The following is a 21,993-nucleotide window of genomic DNA, read 5'->3' on the forward strand; positions in this document are numbered from 1 at the left end:
CTCGCCACCCAACACCCCAGATGAAATTGTCAAAGATGAAGCCTGGTGTGCCAGTATCCAATCTGCCATGGCAAACAAAAGCAATCTCATAAAAAAAAGATCACTGTAATGCTCTATCTCAACATCTTGGGTCTAAGCAAACCAATCCACCAACTGCCACTCCAACTAACTCCAATAAACCCGTATTCACCTTCAGTGACATCACAGAACTAGATATATTAAACCTCCTCAAAAATCTCAAACCCTCCATTTGTAAAGGGGACATATGTCCACCTAAACTCATCAAGGACTACTCAGACCGTTTTGCACCGCTCCTGACGGCATTCATTAATGCTTCCTTCAGAACAGGCATTATCCCGGACAGCCTCAAAGAGGCCTCAGTCCGCCCCCTTCTAAAAAAGCCTACTCTTCACCCTCTACAACCAAATAACTACCGTCCCATAACCACTGTGCCCTTCCTTCTTACGATGTTGGACAAAGCCGCACACAGCCAGATCCAACACTTCCTTGAAACCTACTCTATCCTCGGGACTAGACAATCTTCTTTCCAAAAAGGACACGGCACTGAAACAGCTTTGGTGGATTTAAAGAATCAGATCACCCAAATCATGGACAAAGGCAAGCCAGCCATATTGTTACTCTTGGACCTCTCGGCTGCCTTCAATCTGGTGGACCACAAGACCCTCACATCACACCTTACACATTCAGCTAATTTCTCTAAAGAAGCAGCTCTCTGGGTCACCTCCTTCCTGGAAGGAAGAGCAACGAAGGTATTCTCCAACATAGCCAACGCTGCCCCACCACCATCTATTGCGGAGTCTCACAGGGCTCCTGTACAGCACCCACACTTTACAACTTGTTTACAAATCCTCTCTTCGACAAGCTTGACGCACTTGGTATCGCGTACACGAACTATGCCGACGATACCCAGGTACTCTTATCTCTCTCTGGCTCATACCATAAAGACGCAGAGGCACTTCACACAATATACACGAACATCCAGGCCTGGATGGTAGTCAATGGCCTCTGCCTCAATAGGGACAAGACCGAAATAATTATACGAGGTCAGAAAACTACTCTAGACAAATTTGACAAACTGTACTCTAATTTCACCATTGATAATACAATCATCCGGTGTCCACATCTGTTAAGACCTTAGGGGTTTAAATAGACTCGACACTGTCCATGACTAGACAGGTCAGCACTATCACTTCCTCATCCGCACACACTACGAAGCTCATAAATGCCATAAAACCATAATTATCCAAACCCAACTGTCTATCAATAGCCAGAGCAACTGTTGGTGCTAAACTAGACTACTGCAATGCCCTAATAGCAGGTACATCCATTTAAAAAAAAAAAGATTACAAGTTACGCAGAACAATGCCCTACGTGCAGCCTTAAGTATCCCAAAAAGGGAGCATATTTCACAGGCCAGACAATCAGCTCAATGGCTCCGGGTCAAAGAGCGAATCACTTTAAAAAATCTCACCCTCACGCATACATGCCTCACCCCCTGTGCACCATCCTACCTATCAGAGACAATTACCAAATCCTCCTCTACATGACCCACCAGAACACAATACACCAACCTACTTCACATCCCTCAAATCAACAGGGCCAAAGCTGGCGGGATAAGCTTCCCATACATCGCCGCCAAATCCTGGAACGCACTACCCACAGATATTAGAGAAGAACACTCGTTCCTTGCCTTCCGAAGAAAACTCTGTACTCTAAATTATAATTGTTTTACCTAACTGCTAGCATTAACTGTCTGTAAAATAACCACGACACTGTAATTCACTTATCTGTAACTAAGAATTGTTCTGTAACAAGCGCCACGATGCCCGATGTTGTGGTGGTGTTGCGCGCTTTACATTCCGAATAAATAAATAAATAAACGAAAGCCAGACAGTGTGGTGGTGGAGTGCAACAAGATGGGGAGCAGGAGTACATTACCTTCAACAATGACTAGACTGAAGAAGTGCTGATGAGAGGAGTTGAAGGGGCATCTGGTGGTTCATACTCATATTGTAATGAATCAACTTTCAGGGCACCAGTCGGCCAGTGATGAATATCGGTTTCTAAACCATCAATCAGCCCCACACCCCTAGTACACCAGAAGGGATCCAAACAGATTGGAAACACAGGTAAATTATAAACCTCCTTGTCCAATTTTGGTAACATGGATGAAATGGCATGCTCATCTCTGCAAGATCATGGATCGTTGATTAATTGCAACACAGCAAAAATACAATTATTACCCAATGATAAAAGGGACTGTTCAGTCAAGGTTGTATAATATATCTACTTTTGTATTACTACAACAGACAGTTCTAGCACACTATAAAATAAAATCCACCCTGTAAAGGAACACAGAGGAAAGACAATCTTCTTTCCAAAAAGGACACGGCACTGAAACAGCTTTGGTGGATTTAAAGCTCTGCCAAACTTGGCATTTGCGTTCAGCTTTTAATCTATTGTAGCCTGCAATTGTCCTTCTAAGGAAATCCAATGTATTGCTTATCATGTATGTTCAGACTATGGCCTGCTGAACTCTCAGACAACCAAAAAGCACATTGTGGTCATAAAAATGACAGTTAATCGTCATACAAATACCGCATTTCATAACATAACGTAATATGTCTGACTAAAGGTGAGAAGCAAAATAATGTCTATAGGACTTTTGTCTGTTGGTAAGTAATTGGGCAGTGGAGTACTCAAAGGGAGCATTTTAATGAAAAATTAACTATCCCTCTGTGAAGTTGTTTAGTACCCTCAGGCCAAAGCTCAGAAAACCTAAACCCGACTTGCAGAGTTTGATTTGCTACTAAGAATATCATTAGAAGGCTAGTTGCATGATGTGTCTGCCAGACCTTTGGATGAAGGAGTGTGGCAGTCTGACACAAAGGCACACATTAAGAATGTAAAAAGCATGAACTCCCTTACTACACCAAGCCCTTTGACTGATGGACATCAGGAGCTGATGGCACTCTAAGAGAGAGCTGTGAGTCATCAGCATAGTGCTGGATGGGAATGCCAGAGCGTAGCACTACACCCGCTGGTGGTTCTATGTAGATGTTAAATAACGTGAGCAAGAGGACAGACAGGACAGACACTGGATCCGCACCAAAAGGCCGGAGAATGGCCGCTGATCTGACCGGACCAACTTGCATAAACTGAATGGGACCAATCCGAAAAGATTAACCCAAACCCAAAGCAATCCCCCAAATGTTCATACGAGTGGGCAAAATAGATATTACCACTTGGTGGAGAGGCACTGGCCAATGACATGGTGAGAAATGTGAGCAACATCCCACAGTAACTGCCTGAGTTGTCCGAAGCCATCTTTGCTCCCTTCTCCCCTCATCTTTTGGACATTATTCAAGCTGAGTCACCCTCTTCATCCTGGTTACCCAGTTCCCTATGGACTACGACTTCCCCAAACTGCTACTCTCGCACCAGCCTTCCACTTATACCCTACTTATCTTTTTCAGCACCACCAAATGCTTGCCGCCCCCCTCTGGATCCCACATTGTGTAACACCTCACCTTGGATCACCTAGCAGGAACGCCAATAATGTATTGAACTGCTATAAACTGATGGTTGATATAATAATGTGTGACTTTTCATGGATGATTTAGTCTTCCGGTAGTCTCGGTCAATCAACCTTTCAGTGACCAGATGCATGCACTAACCCAGAACTGGGCTTGGACTATCAGTCATACCCAAAGCGCCTTCGTCTCTAGTATGCATATTGCCACAACCAAACACAGTTTATTACCATGTCCTAACGCCACGCCCTCGATTTTCCCCAACTATATGGGTGCAGGTACCAAACTATGGTCCCACCTTTATGTTGGTGTCCTGTCCCAGTTTTTGTATTTTGAAAATCTGTTCACGCTAGGCTAACTCAACCCCGGTCGGACTGGGGCACAACTTTATCTAAGGTATTAGTACACACTCAGAAATCAAGAGATGCGCCAGTTTTTTAAACCATAAACTTGAGTTTTAATGTTTTGCCCTTAATGATGACACATGTTTCGGCTATTGAAAGCCTTTCTGCCACTCCTGTATGTCAGGGACGCCGGAGGGCTTGAAGCCTAGGGATTGGACCCTATATAAAAGGAACTCAAACAAACCAACAAGGATTACAATGTTATAATGCTGCAAAGCACAAATAGCCCTGATTTGAGAAAGGCTTTCAATAGCCGAAACACGTGTCATCATTAAGGGCAAAACATTTAGTGGGTAATTCATGGATTATTTGCGCCGAAAAAAATTGGATTTGTGCGCCATTCTGCCTGCAAATCCCTGTTTAACAAATGGGGATTTGCGGGCAGAATGGCGCAGAAATCCCGTTTTTTTCGGCGCAAATAATCCATGAATTACCCCCTAAAATTCAAGTTTATGGTTTAAAAAACTGGCGCATCTCTTGATTTCTGAGTGTGTACTAATACCTTACTATTTCTAAGGTGGTTCTGTAGACTTCTTACTCAGACAAGACGCGACATTTAGGGCAGATATAGATTATTATTATTTGTATATTTTCTTGATCAACTCTCCAGTAAAACATACCGAATTAGCAAGACACATTTAAATTACTAATCCAATGGGTTTCCAACTGTGTTCATTGCATCTAAGCTTGAAATCCCTTCCTCAATGCTGCTTAAAGGGCTGCGCACACCCACAACTTCATTGCTTTATACTGTTGGTGCTGAAACATGGTTACAATACAACTAACTGCCAAGCGGCGTCTTAGCCGTTGGCACTGTATATTTGAAGTGCACGGCTTGGGGTCAGTACACAGAAAGGTGCTTGCCCCCATGCAGCCGGAGAGCCTCACAATTAAACCTGATTTGCAAAGAAAGCTCCATGTAGATGGGTGGCGCGTTACAAAGGCAGAGTGGAAGCGAGAATACATATTTGCCATGAAAACAAACAAGCGTGAAAAATGCCCCTTTTGTTCTTGTGAAAGGGACTTTGCTTAGAGATCCCATCCGTTCTCACCTTGAGTGATGTTTACACATTCCACACAATATTGGGACATGCTCACGTAGCAGCTTCTCAAAACGCTTTGCTACTATCTGCTGGGGATCGTGTTCACGCTGTTTCAACAAGTGGTTTCGAAACCTATTCAGAAAGTACACCTGCACATGCGGTTGATGCTAATCTCTGCAAAGAGATTGATGCAAAGTAAACTTGGGTGGTGAATCACACTAGTCTGCAAAAATAAAAATAAAAAAAGGCACTCTAAATACATAGTAGGAATTCAAGTCACTCTAGATGTGTTTAATACGTAAAGGGAATGGGTATCAGTGAATTACATGAGAACATGTCGAAGACAAAAATATCGAATTTCGAGATGCACATTTCCATGCAGTTTTAATACTCTCCTCTGTAGCTTAGCTTCAATGTAAGACAACATGTCTAAGTAAGCAAAATTGAATAACTCCACAACATAAATAACCTTTGGGACAATCTTTGGCTTGTAAAAGTTTAAGGTAGGCAATATGGAAAACCGAACACATTTCCCATCACTTTTTACAAGTTGATTACTCAGTCCCTTTATTTTGTTGCATACAAATTACCAGGTAGCACACTTTGATGGTTTACTAAATATCGGGAAACCTAAATAAGTAAAATGTGATACCAAGTCAAATTTCTCTCCTCCACAGCGGAAGACACATTTTGCAGTTGACTTTTTTGTTGTAAAATGCATGACCTTGGTTTTCTTCCCATTGATTTGTAAATAATTCCTACTTTCATAATTACCAAATGTGTCAATCAGCCTCTGCAGACCTACCAGGGTTAAATCAAATAATAAAAAGTAATCTGCTTCTCAGATCCATATAAGCTTTTGCCTGTTAACTTTAGATGAGGCGAGGGCTGCCTTCTCTAAAGACTATTCTATGTCAGAGACATACACATTTAAATGATAGGGGGCAAGAATGCACCCCTGTCTAACCCCAGTGGAAGTGGACATCTCCTTTGTCAGGCCTCCCTGATTATTAAGTCTGAGCCTAACTTTGGATTCAGAATAGAAAGCAATTATTGGGATGAGTAAACCCCAGGGAATGCCCCACATGGCTTATTGCATCCACAGGAGATTCCTATTCACCTTATCAAAGGCTGCAGTCATATCAAAGATCACAACGAATAAGGAGGTAACTTTTTTGTTCCCAACCATGTTTTGTGCAGATCTTAAAAGAACAGTACCTTTTGCAAAACCCAGTTTGCCATTTTCATTGCCACTGACCTTGCCGTTAGGTGTTGCAAGAGTAAGGCCACAAAAACCTAACTATCGGCATCTAGGATGGCGATGGGTCTGTAATTCTCGAGGTTAGTGCAATCTCCTCTTTTACAAATCGGGACAGAGTGAGCAGTGTGCCATGAGTTGGGGAGTACTTGGGAAAGAATGATTTGCCTAAAATAAGTCATTAGCGTCCAGGACCACATGGCAGGGTTGTGTTTGAAGACAAGAGTCAATAGTTTATTAGGCCCAGGTGCTCTTGAACGACTGATAACCATACTAACTTGTGAACCATGGATTGGTCAAATTCAAGGTCTCCCTTACTGTGAAAGATCTCTTCTGAAATAACTAGTGTGACTCCTTCTTCATAGTCAAGCCCAAAGTCTGTTTTAAAATGTGTTACCCCATGGGTTTCACTAATGGGGCTCAACAGGAGGTCAACCTGTAACCTGCCACAATTGCTGAGAAGTCTCCAAAACGGAGGAATTATCACTTTTGCATAATAATTCTAGCATAGCTTCAGCATCCCTTTGCAGTAATTGATCTTGGTAATTTCGAGTCCATTTGTGGTAGGTTTGTCATACCTTTTTTTAATTCATTAAATTCCCGACTGCCTGTTGCCCCCATGTTACATTTGTATTGCTCTTTTCTAGCCCTGAGTTTAGAGTTTTCTAGAAGAACCCTTTGATCAAAATGGTGCGTATGATTGATCCTAGCCAGACAAGATGTTTTAGGCATCCACGACCATTGGCTGTTCACCGCCGAAACGTCTACAAGTGTGGGACCCGGATACACTTAATGGGTTCCGCTACTTATTGGTGATAGTTCACACACATATTTCCATACATACACTCGGTATGAAGTTCAGTGTCATCCTGTAGCACTACCGAGTGGGATATCATTGATACCCACACTTATGCGTAAACCATTTCTCCTTTATTTAAACTGAACATTTCCAGTGGTGGATATCTATATGTATGTTGTTACTTTTTACCACAGGTAACACTGTGATATAATGGGATCCCCATTTTTGTGGCAGTATTATTAGCAACACATTGTTGCTTGGGGCTAATATATAAGTTAGTACCTTCAATTTAGGAGATACTCAATCAATCTGTGTTCCTGCCCCTCCAATTGAATTATACTGCCTCCGTGCAGGGTACATTGTATCGATGCATGAGCTGTGATCATGCACTTTCTTGCAACATGGTCTGATCAGCATCCAAGCATCCAAGGTACTATGGCAGAAAACGTAACTCTGAGCTGTACGCTAGAACAGATATCTGAGCTTATTAGATGCCCATGTATATTCAACCCCACAGGCAATAATCCAACTGTGGAAAACTCTAACTCCAGTGAAGATCTGTTGAAACTAAAAAATAAGTACTTCCACGCTGAATTACATGGGCATTTTCAGCACAAATATTTGAAGGCTAATATCATACTGGCAGGCTTAATAGTACGAAATAAACCATGTTTATTTCTAGCTGACAAAGAATACACCACAAGTTTCAGCCATATAGCTACAGAGTGTAGCCATGATCTAATGGTACTGACTGTTACCACAGCACAGAGAATAAGTACAGCTATACAAAGGGATTAAGACTGTGAAGAAGAAAGTTTCTTATCTAATACTGCACTGAGCAATGCACAGGACCAGTTGCAAGATGTCAATAAACATTTTGAGGATTTCAAATCAGTGACTATAACCAAAAAGACCAAGAAATTATTGAGGGACAGTATAGAGTTCAAATTAGAGCAGGTATATCCATATGCATTTGATAACTATTTAGATACGATTAAGAAACAGTCATTCACACAACAAAGGCCTATGGGGAGGATGAGATGGGTCACTTTTTTTGACACAACCAGTGACTCAGCCTCCGACAATACTACAGCAACTCCCCATTACTCTCATCCCCTTTTTTAGGCAGAGGTGGGTTCAGAGGGATCAATTGGGGCCCCCCACCATGGTTACAACCGTACAAACCAATAAGACACAGAATGAGGGGCAGGAGATGCTCTGCCCAACAATAAATGATTCTCAGACAATACCAATTTTCATTTTGGCAAAGGTAGAACTCTCCCCAGCCAAAACATCTATATTAACCAAAGGACTTTCTTATGTCCCAGCCCAACCAACCAATTGGTTCTCTCTAGAAATGTAAATTCAACGATTTCTCAGAATGGTTTGCCTTCACACCATTGGACAACCAAATCCACTGAGATGCAATAACTTTAGAAAAATGCATTTTAAGACATTTCAACACAGACATAAAAAAGTACCTCTTAGACACAACATCACTAAGGAAGAAAGAGAAGCTCTCCGAACTCTGTCAAGTAAACCTAATTTAATAATTAGTTATAAAACCTGCAGACAAGGGAGGTGGGATTGTGAGCATAACCTCCTACCAGTATCAGAGTATGGTACTCAGCCTACTACAAGACATTGAAACCTATACAGCCCTGAGAAAGGATCCTACCAAGGACTTCAAATCCAATATTGAGGAAAAAGTTGAATTCGGACACCAACAGGGTTGGATTATGGACAAGGAGTCGACGTTCCTCAAAACTAGTCAGGGACGAATTCCTACCTTTTACGCTATGCTCAAAATACATAAAGACCCCCAAGAAAACAGGGAAACCCATAGTCTCTGGATGTGGCTCGACCTTAGAACCTCTTTGCAAATTTGTCAAAACCTTTTTAAACCAATGAGTATATTGACAGAGACATACTTAAGAGATACCACCCACACAATACACATTTTTGAAAATGATCCATTTAATCCAATATCCCAACTACTGGTAACAATGGATATTCAATCACTGTATACAATTTACAATCCAGGGTCCCTCAAAACTTCATCATTGAACTTACGTCACAAGCTCTGTCCAAAACTTCTTCACTTTTGGTAAACAGTTCTATCTCTAAACAAAAGGCACTGCCATGGGTGCTGAATTTTCCCCCACTTGGCCATTCTATTCATGGCCAAATTTGTGGCTGATTTTTATTCTCTCTAATTTTAAACATTTCCGGCATACGTTGAAAAATTGGAAAAAGTACATTGATGAAATCATGTTCATCTGGGAAGACTCAGTAGATGGACTTAAGTATTTTATCATGTGGCTGAACAATTGTGACACAAATATAAAATACACCATGGACTATAGCAGTTCACACATTCACTTTTTAGATTTAGTGATCAAACACAAACGGAAAGCTTGTGTGCAGCCTCTGTCGCAAACCAAGTGATAGAAACAAACAGCTACCCTTTACCAACAACCACCCCAAAGACAGCACTGCGAACATACCATATAGCCATTACCTCAGGATCAGGAGGAATTGGACCTCCCTACAAAAGTTTTACAACCATGCAGAAGATGTGCATGCTAGACTGAGACAACGGGGATACTCCAAGAAGTTACTCATAAGATCTAAAAAACAGGCCAGGTTTACTGATAGAGGTGTCCTCCTTGCACCACAACACCAGAACAACAAAGGGGATGGCAAGAACCAGATGACGTGCATGACCACACATGGGCAACATAACTTTCAGGTGAAGAAATTGATTATGAAATTTTGGCCCCTTGCCCAACTGAATCTACCAGACGAACCACCATCACGCTTCACTTTCAAAAGGGCACACAATTTAAGAGACCAATTGATCCACTCTCAGTTTACTAAGGAGGCTCCCAGAACAGGCCTTTGGAACTTACGAACTATCATGGGCCACTTCCCATGTGGCAGCTGTGTAGCGTGCAAATTCACCCACAAAATGCGCACCTTCAACATTGGTGAACGAACATGGAAACTACTTAACTTAACTATGTGCAAGACCAAACAAGCAGTTTACTGCATCAAGTTACAAAACCATTATATTAAAAAAAGACAGTCACAAGGGGACATACGTAGGACAAACCACACGACCTATAAACACCCAGATATCTGAACATTGCTCTAAGATCCATTGTAAAAACATCTCAGCACCAATGGTGAATCACTACATTGAATTTCAACACTCACCTAACGACATCCTGTAGTGTATAATTGATCTAGTCAAAGACACACCAAACATAACCAGGAGCTTATTAGCCATGGAAACACAATGGATACACAGATTGGATTCCCACCGTCATGGTCTGAATGAAGAATTTCACTTCTTGACTTGACTTTGACTCCGACATACGGCCCAGCCAGGAGTCTCCATTAATGAATACCAGTCTCTATTTCAGTGCATCAGAGACATTCCTAATACTACGAGGAGCTCAAGAGCACAGGTAATACATTAGACATATAGGCTGGCTTCACACCAACTGGGTCTGTTTGCAGTAGTCCACATTATGACTTTAATGCATGGCCCACTGAGGAGTCTTTATTATGAACCCTACTATACATGTTCTGATTCTAAACAAGGGGACCCCTTTATGTCCATAACTAGACTTACGGCACATGCTTCTATGGATACACAGCAGTGGTGTGCTGTCCGCCCACCCATCCATCCAAGGTGACATATCTGCTATTCATTTATCTTCTCTTTTGGGGACGCTGTTTTTGCACTGCAGAGCCCAGCATTATCCAGGACTGGTATAATGTTTTACACACCCTAGGCGACCACACTCATGGTTCCTAATAACTATTAGATGCTTGTGATTATTCCATGCCTGATTTGCACCTTACCATGATTACCATACTACACAAGAGGGCAGTTAGTCAATCCTTTTGTCAGTTTAACTTTTGTCTCCAGACGTAACTTCTGGCATGATGACACTACACGCAGACATCAGTACATTGATGCCATTCCGCATCAATATTAACTTTGCATCTATGTCACCATGACTACGTATCTATCCTGGTAACTGAACCAGCGCTCCGCGAAATGCCGACCAAGCATCAAGTTGCAGGACAATTAGGTAAGCATGCCTTAGAAATGTCACCCTACTTTGTGTATCAATAGGCGCACACACATTACGGCTCATACTCAACATCATTCTTATTGCCTTTGGAACTTTAGAGACATCCGAGCAGCACCGCAAGGTGCATACGCGGATTCTGCATTCAACAGACACTGTGACCGACACATTAAAGTAGTGACTTTGCGACTGCTAGATGCTCAGACGAATAGAGATACTAATACATTGCAGGTGAGCAATTCTTAGTGCTATCCACTCATTATCTTTTGGTGTCACACTATACAGATACCAGCAAGCAATATATATTCACCACTGGCTCTTTACCCCTATTACATCTACGTTGTGTCTGTACTTCCAGATACTGAGCCAGAGAAAACTTACATTTTCACCTTCCACACGAGATTCCCATCTGTATCCAGATCTCAAGTTAGAAACCTTTTTGCTTGCTCATAAATTCTTAGAAATTAACATTGATGAACCTAACCAGGCATCTCTATTAGAGACCTGGCGACAGTGCAGGACCAGCCTTGCAGATATGATGGCCACCCTGTTCTGGTCAGTGTATACATGGAACACCCCAAAGGCTATTGAGATAGCAAAAGCAGCCCTGGGGTGCACTGTAAAGGGCAGTTGTAAATTGAGGGGTATTTGTTTCCAACATGATACACTCAATCTATATCCCTCTACGGTCCTTACAATCCACCCTGAGGAAGGCATCCATGACCATTGGCTATTCAACGCCGAAACGTGTACAAGTTTGGGACCTCGGAAACATTCAAGGGGTTCTGCTATTTATTGGTGATAGTTCACACACCTATTTCCATACATACACTCTGTATGAAGTTCAGTGTCATACTGGTAGCACTACCGAATGGGATATCATTGATAACCACACTTATGCGTAAAATATTTCACCCTTTATTTAAACTGAACATTTCCAGGGGTGGATATCTATACTTATTTTGTTACATTTTACCCCAAACACCACTGTGATATAAGGGGTTCCCCATTTCTGTGGCAGAACCTTTCAAATGACCATCAATGAAATGCACAAAGTTGGATAAGTTAAATGTGTAAAATTTCCACTCCAGCGTTGAGGATTGCATAGTTTCATTCACTTTATTGTTAAATTCCACCACTGTGTGCTTTGTTCACCTAATACAACCCCCCCTCCCACTTCCTGGTGTACTGTTATTCCATTTGCCATATTAACATCCCAAGGGAGTAAATAATTGTCAGTTACATTTCGTGGTCACTCCATGCCTTAACAGAGAATGTATTACAGTAACAGAGCAATGCCGCGGGGACACAAGGGCATGTCAGCTCCTGCAGGGGGCTTTGCTGCTGTCCAAGGAGGCTGCTGTCATGTAGAGCACTGGGGTGCTAGACCATACACTCTACTTCACATAAGCCGCTCTAAGGACCCCGAAGGCCGAAGCCCGGGGGACACAAGGGCGCAGAATGTTCAGCTCCTGCAAGGGTGTTACGGGATCAAAGGGGCTGTGGATTACATTTGCTATATTCCCATCGAAGGGAGCAAAACACCATTAAGGTTTTGAGTGAAGGTGAAGAGAAAGAAAAGGGGGGTCCGCTCGAACAGTTTTCTTCCCTGTGCACTTCACTTTTGCATTGATATGGCAACGATAGCTGTGGTCATGGAGGTTGTTGCCTCACACCCCTCCCCTTACCACTACTCACCCTTCCCGAGCCTTGCACAATCAGGAGAAAAGTTTTAACAGTAAAGCAGAGGAAGTTGGTCCCGCCCTCTTCAGACACTGGCCCCAATGGGAGTAAAGCAGGGGCTCTTAGCTCAACTATGATAACGGGGGATGCCTACAACTTAATCAGGGAAATTAATTGCTTTCTGGGAGGGGGACCAGATGTCAATGGGAACAAGACAAGCAACCATGCCAGAGAGGACAGTCATGACTGGTACAGCAAGGGGAAATACCATATAACTTCTATTCCTGGCGTAGGTGATGCCATGCCAGCCCATTCAGTAATCACTCCTCAGGGGAGTGCCTCCCCACTTTAGACTCAGGGAATCACGGGTTGCCCACCCTGACCGAGGCCTCCCCGGGGGTCTGCAAACCAGCAGTTTTGAAATCAGCCGATGCATCTCTCCCCTCTTCTTTTACCACTTCCATGCCCCAGCCCGTGAGGGATCTTAGAGTATAAGCCCCCCATGAAGTGCACCCATTCCTCTGTCCCGGCCACAGCCGAGAATTTCGAGCTACCTGTGAACTTTGACTTAGAGGGTCCTACGGCCGACATTTCCAGCAGCACAATCTCTAGCCCTTCTGTTCATGGGCTACACGACCCAAGACCTTCGATGCCAAGGCACAGCTTTCCGATATCCTTGGATGACTCTGACCATCTGGAAATGGATGTGTGCAGCACATTTGCTGGGAAAAGTCCTTTGTCAAATATCAACCACCCCGTATAAATCCCCCAGGAACAATATTTACCCCGGCATCGGCCCCCAACCCAGACAAACCTGCCCAGGGTTGCAAATGCTCCTTGGTACTTCTTGAATTAGCGGCCCTGAAGAAGCTTCTCTTATTGATTCTCCAAAATCGCAGATGCATAGGAAGTGACACTCCAGGGGAGCTTTATTCTCCCAGAAAGAAAATTCCTAGGGGCCTGGAAAAACAAAATGCCCAAGCACCAGATAGGGGATATGGTCATCAGAGGGGGCGAACAGAAGTGGTATATACACATGGGGTTCCTAAATGCACCAGTGACCAGTTCGAATCCAGAGACTACCTTATAAACAAGTGTACTCACTGGCTGAGAACAGTATATGGTTGTTCTTCCCTTATAAGAGATGGCCATATAAGCTGTAAAAGACTATGCTATAATGAGAGGAATACACATGACTCGATTTGCTTGGATCTAAGGAACTCGAGAATGGCCCGTGATTTACTGAGTATCGCTTTGCAACGGCACCCAAAGCCTAATAACTCAAATAGGATTTGCACTTTTGCCCCTTTGCAAGACCATTTGCCCCCCAAGATGGGTGTGGATGACGGGCAACGGATCCAAGCATTCACTGCTCTTTGGAGACAACGCAATCCCATTAGGAAAAATTGTTCAAAATCTGTGGTGCCCATTAATGTATGAGGAAGCATCTTGCAAGTTAATTAGCACACCATTTCAATTGATGGTGTAGACATTGGATATGGTCTAGCATGTTTAAAATGATAACCACAAGAATTTGATATGGGGTCTATGCGGTGATGATCATTATTGTATATGGTCCAAATATGAATTTGATGTTTTGTGTACTTTGATGGCCTCATGGCTGAATAAAGTTGAAATGAGAATAATTCATTGGTAAACACATAGTCCAGGGTGGAATGCTTACCACCCCTGGACCAAGTAGGTTGACTAGAAATGTCCCCTATACAACCCCATTGAGGCAATGTAAACCCATCCTCTTCAATAAAGATAGCCATGTTTTGCCCTGCATGATCTTAATAATCTGGCCATGGTCACCCGTGTTGCTCCTTCGAGGGACCCGTCTCCACACAAGTAGGGTTTAGATCCCCTAAGCAAATAAGGCCAGAACAACAATTTCTACCCAATTCATTATACAGTTTAGCAAGCATGATTCCAATGGAACAATGGTGACGATGTCAATATACATTTATTAGAAGCAGTTTTTGATGACCCACCTAAGTAAAATAGAGGCCTGCAAGGCCAGCAAGCCATTGTTTGAAGGTAACAGGTGGTCCAAAAAGATGCTCATAACATTTTTAATGGCGATCTGTAGGCCCTGGGATGGCCTGCATTGAGGGCCTTTCACAGCCGGTTGTGCATAGGTGGTGTACCTGTCAAGAACCGGGCACTGCCTCAGGCACATCTCTTGGAGTAAGATTATGTAGAACCCCTTCAAAAATGTTCCTACATAGTGATTCTGAAACAAACTAATGTGACCACAGCTGTTCCAGGTAAGAATGTTTAGGGAGGGATCCTCAGTAGCAAGGACAACGAGATGAGGAATTATTGAGAGAGACTGCCACCCAGGAGTCAGAGTCAGCAACTCCTTGTGTATCCTCACTCAGCCAATCCACTTTCTTCTGAGCAGTTGAATCTTGTGGGCAACGTGGTCATATTCATTAAGTGATTTCAAGGAATGACCCACCGGGGAAAACTCGTACCCATAGTGTCGAAGGTGCATGGCTTCCTTCAAAATAAGATCGAATACAATCTTGGAATGAATGTCCACGATTGCATCATTGGTCCCATTGTGAATGAAGTCACATCGATCTAAATCCTTAGTTGAAATAGCCTGTAGTAAGGGAACTTCTGCAGTAGGGATAAGATACAATAACGGTTCACTGCTACATTCCTATTCTCAGGGAATCGACTTTCCACCCGAATTTGCCAACCTTCGAAGCCCTTTACTTTATTTTGTTTCTTAGTTGGGCCCTTAATATTCAAGTTACTCAGGTTGTTTAACAGCCCCATTGTGGACCTGGAGGGTAGGTAATAAAGTCCACACTAGGCGCAGCTCCTAGTAGGCTACTTGTTTTTTCAACTTGACACCTACAGGCAATAGAGCCACAAATCTTTACCCCCAAAGCGTGATTGCTAAGATCATCATTGCAAAATTTGCAGTGCGGCCTCTGTCCTTGGGGAACAGCACCCATGGCCATAGGGTAGAGCTCAGTCAAGGCGAATTGTGTTTGCTTGTGGGTTGGCAATGCAGTTTGTACCACAGCTTCCTTTCCACACCCCACAATCTTCCTGTCCTATCACAAATCTCATTAGTCTGCACCTCCCAACACACTACTGTGTCGTTCCCCACTGCAGTGACACTAGCCGCCTGCTTCAAGGGGTGCTCATAGGCAGCAGGCAACCTGGTTTCCACCGCTGGACAGGTACAATTTAATTTCATCTTTTCCCAAAACCTCTTTGGAATAGCCGTTAACGACTGCTTTCTTTCCATGTGAAGAAGGGTTTTGAGGGGCTAATGGAGGGAGAAGCTCCTGCCCTAATGTTGGCGGAAGCTGCTCAGGGTCTGTAGATGGTAATGTAGCTGGCTGAGCAACCACCTGATGTATTAAAGGCAGCCAATCGACCATACTAACACGCTGTAATGTTTCATTACACCCCAAACAAGATGACTTTCCTAAGTGTGCAAATGTGCATGAACTTAAAACAGGGATTGTGTTTGATTTAATTTTGCCAATATCATATCCAAAATTTTTACTTCATTTTGTAGGTTTTCAAATAGGTTCCCTAAAGCGCATAGAATCCGGTTTGATTAATGTAATAGAGGGTCACAAGAGTCGCCCACTCTTTGGTTAATATTTTTAATCAGAAGAGACAGTCGCTTATGCTGGACTGGACTGGTGCTGGAGTTGACCTATACGATGTCTGTGTTATCAGAGTCTGTATCAGCCGCTTCCGAAAAAATTGAGGGAGTGTTTAAAAAGAAGTCCTCACTTTCCTGCAGTAAATCCACTGCCTCAAAGTCATTAGACCCGCCCCGCCACCCCAGGCATCCGCTGCCAACATTTCTTGATCTCTATCCAAGTGGGGCTGAGAGTGAGCATGGTATACATACTCAACCCTAAACCAGATGAACCAGGTTTCTGTTGGTCACATACAATTTCTTTCTGTATTAAAGAAAAATAGTCAGTAATGGCCCTAGGAACTGACTGATTGTCTTTGTGTGAAGCGCTCCCCCAGTGATAATGAGCTTATCCGATGAAATGAGAGAGATTCACAGATAACTGACCCAGCATCGTCCTCGTCCATCGGCAAGGGGAGCTCTAAAGCCATATTAAGCGCTGCAGAAGTGTCCAAATGTGAGACTTGTGATGGGACGCTGACTTTCAGGCCACTCCGTAAGTCATAAACAGACTGGAGTTTGTCTGTGTTCTTTTCTACCATGCTTTGCAAATGTGAACGTGAGTGGGCAAGTCTAGCGGGACACAAGCACTTGCTGCGCCTTCTGTTGGGGCAGTTTCAGACAATGTGTCCCACGCAAGATGTTACTTAGATGGAGGTGTTGTCCAATACACAGCTGAACCGTGGCCCCTCACTCCGTTCTGTAAATGCGTGCTGCGGGATACCTCCACTTCTGCACCGCTTTGAGTTACACACTATCAGACTGATGAACACAGCGGGTTGGTTAGTGTTAAGCTGCAGTTCTCCGGCTGCTTCTGTGCTGACCGCCAAACAGCAAACACAAAAACGCTTTGCAGCACTCTGCACACTCCACAGCTACTGCAGATTTTAAAGGTGTGCAAAGCAGGCAACGACAAGCCTCCTGGTAGTGTCTATGGTAGAAAGACCATCAGTTATGAAGTCCAGCAAACACAAAAACACTCTGCAGCACTCCGCTCCAGTTTGAATAATGTCTGATATAGTTTCTATCTCTAGGATGGTTCATATTTGTAATACATTCCTGAATCAGGGTATGGCAACTTATTGTTTTGCTGTGCTTTTTTGAAAGGTTGACTGGCACATATTTGTGGGGCATTGAATGTGGGGTGATGCATTCCAACTAGGCCCATTCATGACCAGCAAACATCCTTTAGACTGATCCTAGTTATAGAGAGCACACTTTTAGACCCATGAGATGAATTTATGGGGTTACCTGAAAAGGAGAACCAATGAGAGTGGCCAGAGAGTCTTCAGATTAATTCTATTAACCTCTCTAAATGTAACAAATGTTATATCTCACAACTGTAATTATCTGCCTGCCAGAAGATATTCAATTTTGTAATCCTCACTGCACAATTGTGACTCTGGCGTTTACATGAATTAGTTTTGTATTATTCTGGGTAACAAAAAGGATGATGTCGTTAATGAACTCCGTTTTTTAGTATATTAGTTGAAGTCAAAGACATCCAAAGGTTGTTGTGTTTCCAGCGGAGTGACGGCTCTCCATAACGCTTCATTGAAGCAGGGCCGCCACTTGTTGGATTTACAAGAGTGTGGGGCTATAGCACTTTTATTCTTCTGCCCAATCTCTATTTTCCACTTTACGGGGTGTTCCATAGTTCTCATTATTTATTCTTCATTTTAGTGAATGGATGGAAATCTTGCTGTCCTGATAAAAACATTGAGAAATAATGTACTAATTGTTTTCATTATTAGGATTGGGGTGAGTGTCCATGATTGATCCACACACTTTTATGCCATGGTTAGTACTCAGAGGTTTGGCGCACATGGCATTCCCAATAGAAGGATCTCTGATTACAGTATGCTTGGGATGGGCGGGAGGGGCTTGTATTACCATACATATTTCTGCAGGAAATACATACATGTTGCTTCCTCAGAAGCAATAGATCGCTTTGTAGAATTAAGGACAGAGGGTTCACCATGCAGAGCCATAGAAAGACTGCAACGTTTCAAAACACGTTACCTGCCCAAAGAGGCCAAATCGCAGTATTCATAGTCATCACATTTCAATACATATTTCCTCCAAGGAGCCCATTTCAAGCCTTGAGAGGACAGCGATAGCAAATCAAAAAGTGATAAACGACGGGGCAGAAAAACACACAGAGCCCAATTCCAACAGGAAGCAGCTCCATTCCTATATTCTATATTGCCTTCTTTATTGGCTTTGCAGATGGTACTGGAGCCAATGCTAAGACTGCATTCCCGAACTACAACTGACCAATAGTCTATTTTCCAGAACAATCTTTTGAACGTGGCTTAACATCCAGAAAAGTTTCCCTCAGACAGACACTGCACACTGTGCACACCAGCAATTTCTCCCGTCCTTCTTTTCCGTCCGCAATCCACATTCACATGTATGCGCAAATATCCACAAGTGTCAATCCTGCAACCACCGTTCACATGTTCACACTGCAAATGGGTACTTCGTGAGGGAGGACGCTTTTATTTTCTTAGCAAACCATGGGCAGGATTGCTGAATTACCAGGCTCAACCTGACGCAGCTGAGGCAGGCTGCACAGGGTTTGTAATCCATACCATAAAATGCAGAAGTAGCTCTGTTTTCAGTAGATTCAGTAAATCTGAGAGCGGATGCATGGCGAGCTGCCGGGGACGCCAGAGTTGAGAGCTCCGCAATTGCGGCCAATATAATTTACTGAAACTTTAAGTTGTCACAAGTGGAAGAACAGAACACAGTCAAGCCTGGAAGAAGACCTTGTGGTCGATACATGTGTCGGCTGTTTTCATCTTTCATTAAAATATTCCATTCATCTAAACTTAACGTGTATGTGCAGTGTGATTGTGAATCCGTTGTACTTAAATTCCTTGTTGGTTAACCTGGGCATAGGTTCCGAATCATCTCAACGGCCCGCTGCATTTTCATTAGAGAAACAAGCAATTCTCAACCTTGAATTAGAGTGTTAATATTTCCATTATTTATTTATTTATTTGTATAGCGCTGCAGCCCGCAGGCATCAGAGCGCTTTCCATACAGACAAGGACATAGTGACGGGACAACAAATAAGTGTGTGTGGATCAGTTGAACGGTGCTCAATTTAGTGGGTGATTATTTGAATAAGAAGGTTTTCAGTTTCTTTTTAAAGCATTGCAGGTTTGTTTTGGTCCTTAAGGTCTCGGCTAGTGTGTTCCATTTCGCTATTGCTTTGGTAGGGAATGCCCTGCCTAGGACGTTGGATTTTTTAGATGGCTGTGCCTGTAAAAGTCCTGTGTTCATGGATCTGAGGTTTCGAATTGGTTCGTCTCTCTTGAATTGTTTTTGGAGGAATATAGGGACATTTCCATTTGTGGAACGGTGAACCAACGTCAGGGATTTGAATGTGATTTGTTCATCTGTAGCTAGCCAATGCAGGTCCCTCCTTTCTCCTGTGATGTGTTCTCTTTTTGTTTTGCGGTGATGGTTCTAACCGCGCTGTTCTGAATCACCTGGCACTGATTTATGCATTTTTACTGGCTCCCAGCATTAGGGCATTTCCATAATCTAATCTTGAGAGAATAGTGGCTCTAGCTATGGTTGTGCTGTTTTGCTTATTTAATAGGGGTTTGATTTTCCTCAGGAGTTTTTGGTAGCATTGGCAATTTCTTTTTAAGTATGCTACCTGGGCTTCAGCTCCAAGTGATGCATGCATGTAGATTCCTAGTGTTTTATCTTTTTCTGACACTATAATTGGTGTTTCCTTGATATTAAATGTAGAGCTCAAGTTATAGCGTTGACAACCGTTTTGTGGTTCCAGTCTTATGCCATACAAATATTGTTCATTGAACAAAGGTATGGGTACAATAACATTAGAAGCCGTATTGATATACTGGATATTTGTGGCCAAATCCTGCCAGAGAACTGGTCATTCCCGCAGTATAAACTGTGCAGACTGGGATTTGGAAATCACTTCCTGAAAGTGGTCATGAGTTGTGTTTATAAAAAAGGAGCAGCTGCGAGGATGTGGGTCAACAGATAGACTGTTGAATGGTTGTATCTAGATAGAGGCATTAGATAGAGGTTCCCACTCTTTGCCCCTTTATTTTAACATTGCTGCAGAGCCTCTGATGGCATATTTTCATCAGGACCAGGCTACACAATTAATCATATATGATGGAAAACTCAATATATTGGCAAATGCTGAAGACATTGTTATGCTATTGTCTAATATCTGATACTGCTGCCCCTCTTATGTTGAATATTGAGGAAGTGGTAAAATTATCAGGTCATAAAGCCAACAATCTAAAACGGAGCTGCTGCCACTGACAATCAATTGTCATAGGAGTCCCTTTGCGGAGTGGGACTGTATATGGTTAGAGATAGGTGCAAAGGATTTGTACATATTCCTAACGAACACTTGAAAGAGGATAGTGATAATAAATGTCAATAAGGTGATAGAAACAATGGAGTGGTATACTGTGAAATTGGGGGATTGGGAGGGGGGCTGCAGCTGGGGATTTCAGCCAGAATAAATCTTTCAAGATGACCATCATCTCAAAAATCTGGGACATCATCCAACACCATTCCCTAGAATTTGGAAAACTCCAACTAAGGAGGGTAAATAACATTTTCCAGACCATTCTCTGTGGTTAAACTAGGGCACCAAAAATCCCTCAATACATACTTGTTACCAGTGTCAAGGAAGGTGGTTTTGAGTACCCAAACCTCAAGAGATATTACAGAGGCTTCTTACTCAAGAAAGGTTTGTATTGGCTAAATCGAACCATGATGACTAAGTCACCCTGGGTAAAGATAGAGGCCAACATATACACATGGTATATACAACCACATGCTGGAAAGGAACTGCCACTGGTGCTAGCCACATTGAAGGCCTTGATGGTTTGATTACATGAAAACTATCAAAATATCTGGCTACATGAAGAGGCATTATTGTGGTACAACCAAGAACTACAGATAAATAATATGATGCTGTGTCGGAGGGCTGGATCTCCACGGGATCATGAAACCCAGAGATGTTGTCACAGGTGGACAGTTGACCTCCTTTAACATTTTGCAGACAAATTGTGCAATGACAAGTATTTACCAACTTTAACTCCCAGCAGGACTTATTAATCTCAAGACTTGAGAGAACAGGGGAACTCTTGAGAGAGAAACCAGACCTATGCAGTTCTTCAATCAGGGCCCCAAATAGTGGCATCGTTCCTAAAGCTTAATCCAGTAAGGGGGCACAAACAGAATCATGGGATAGGTTGCAGACAAGCTGAATGGAAGATTTTGCTTTCAATGTGTGTGTGGACCGGTAGGAGGAATGGGTAAGAGACTTATTTCTGTCCAGTCTCTTCCTGAATCTCTAACTCAGGCAACAGAAGGTAGTATTTTGCTTTCACGGAATCCCTTTTTGAATGCAAAAACTGTGTTGTATTTGTTTATTTTATGGATATTTATAAGGCGCTTA

The sequence above is a fragment of the Ambystoma mexicanum genome, chromosome 1q (assembly GCF_040938575.1).
Source record: "Ambystoma mexicanum isolate Mex_15411 chromosome 1q, UKY_AmexF1_1, whole genome shotgun sequence".
Classification (NCBI taxonomy): Eukaryota; Metazoa; Chordata; class Amphibia; order Caudata; family Ambystomatidae; genus Ambystoma; species Ambystoma mexicanum.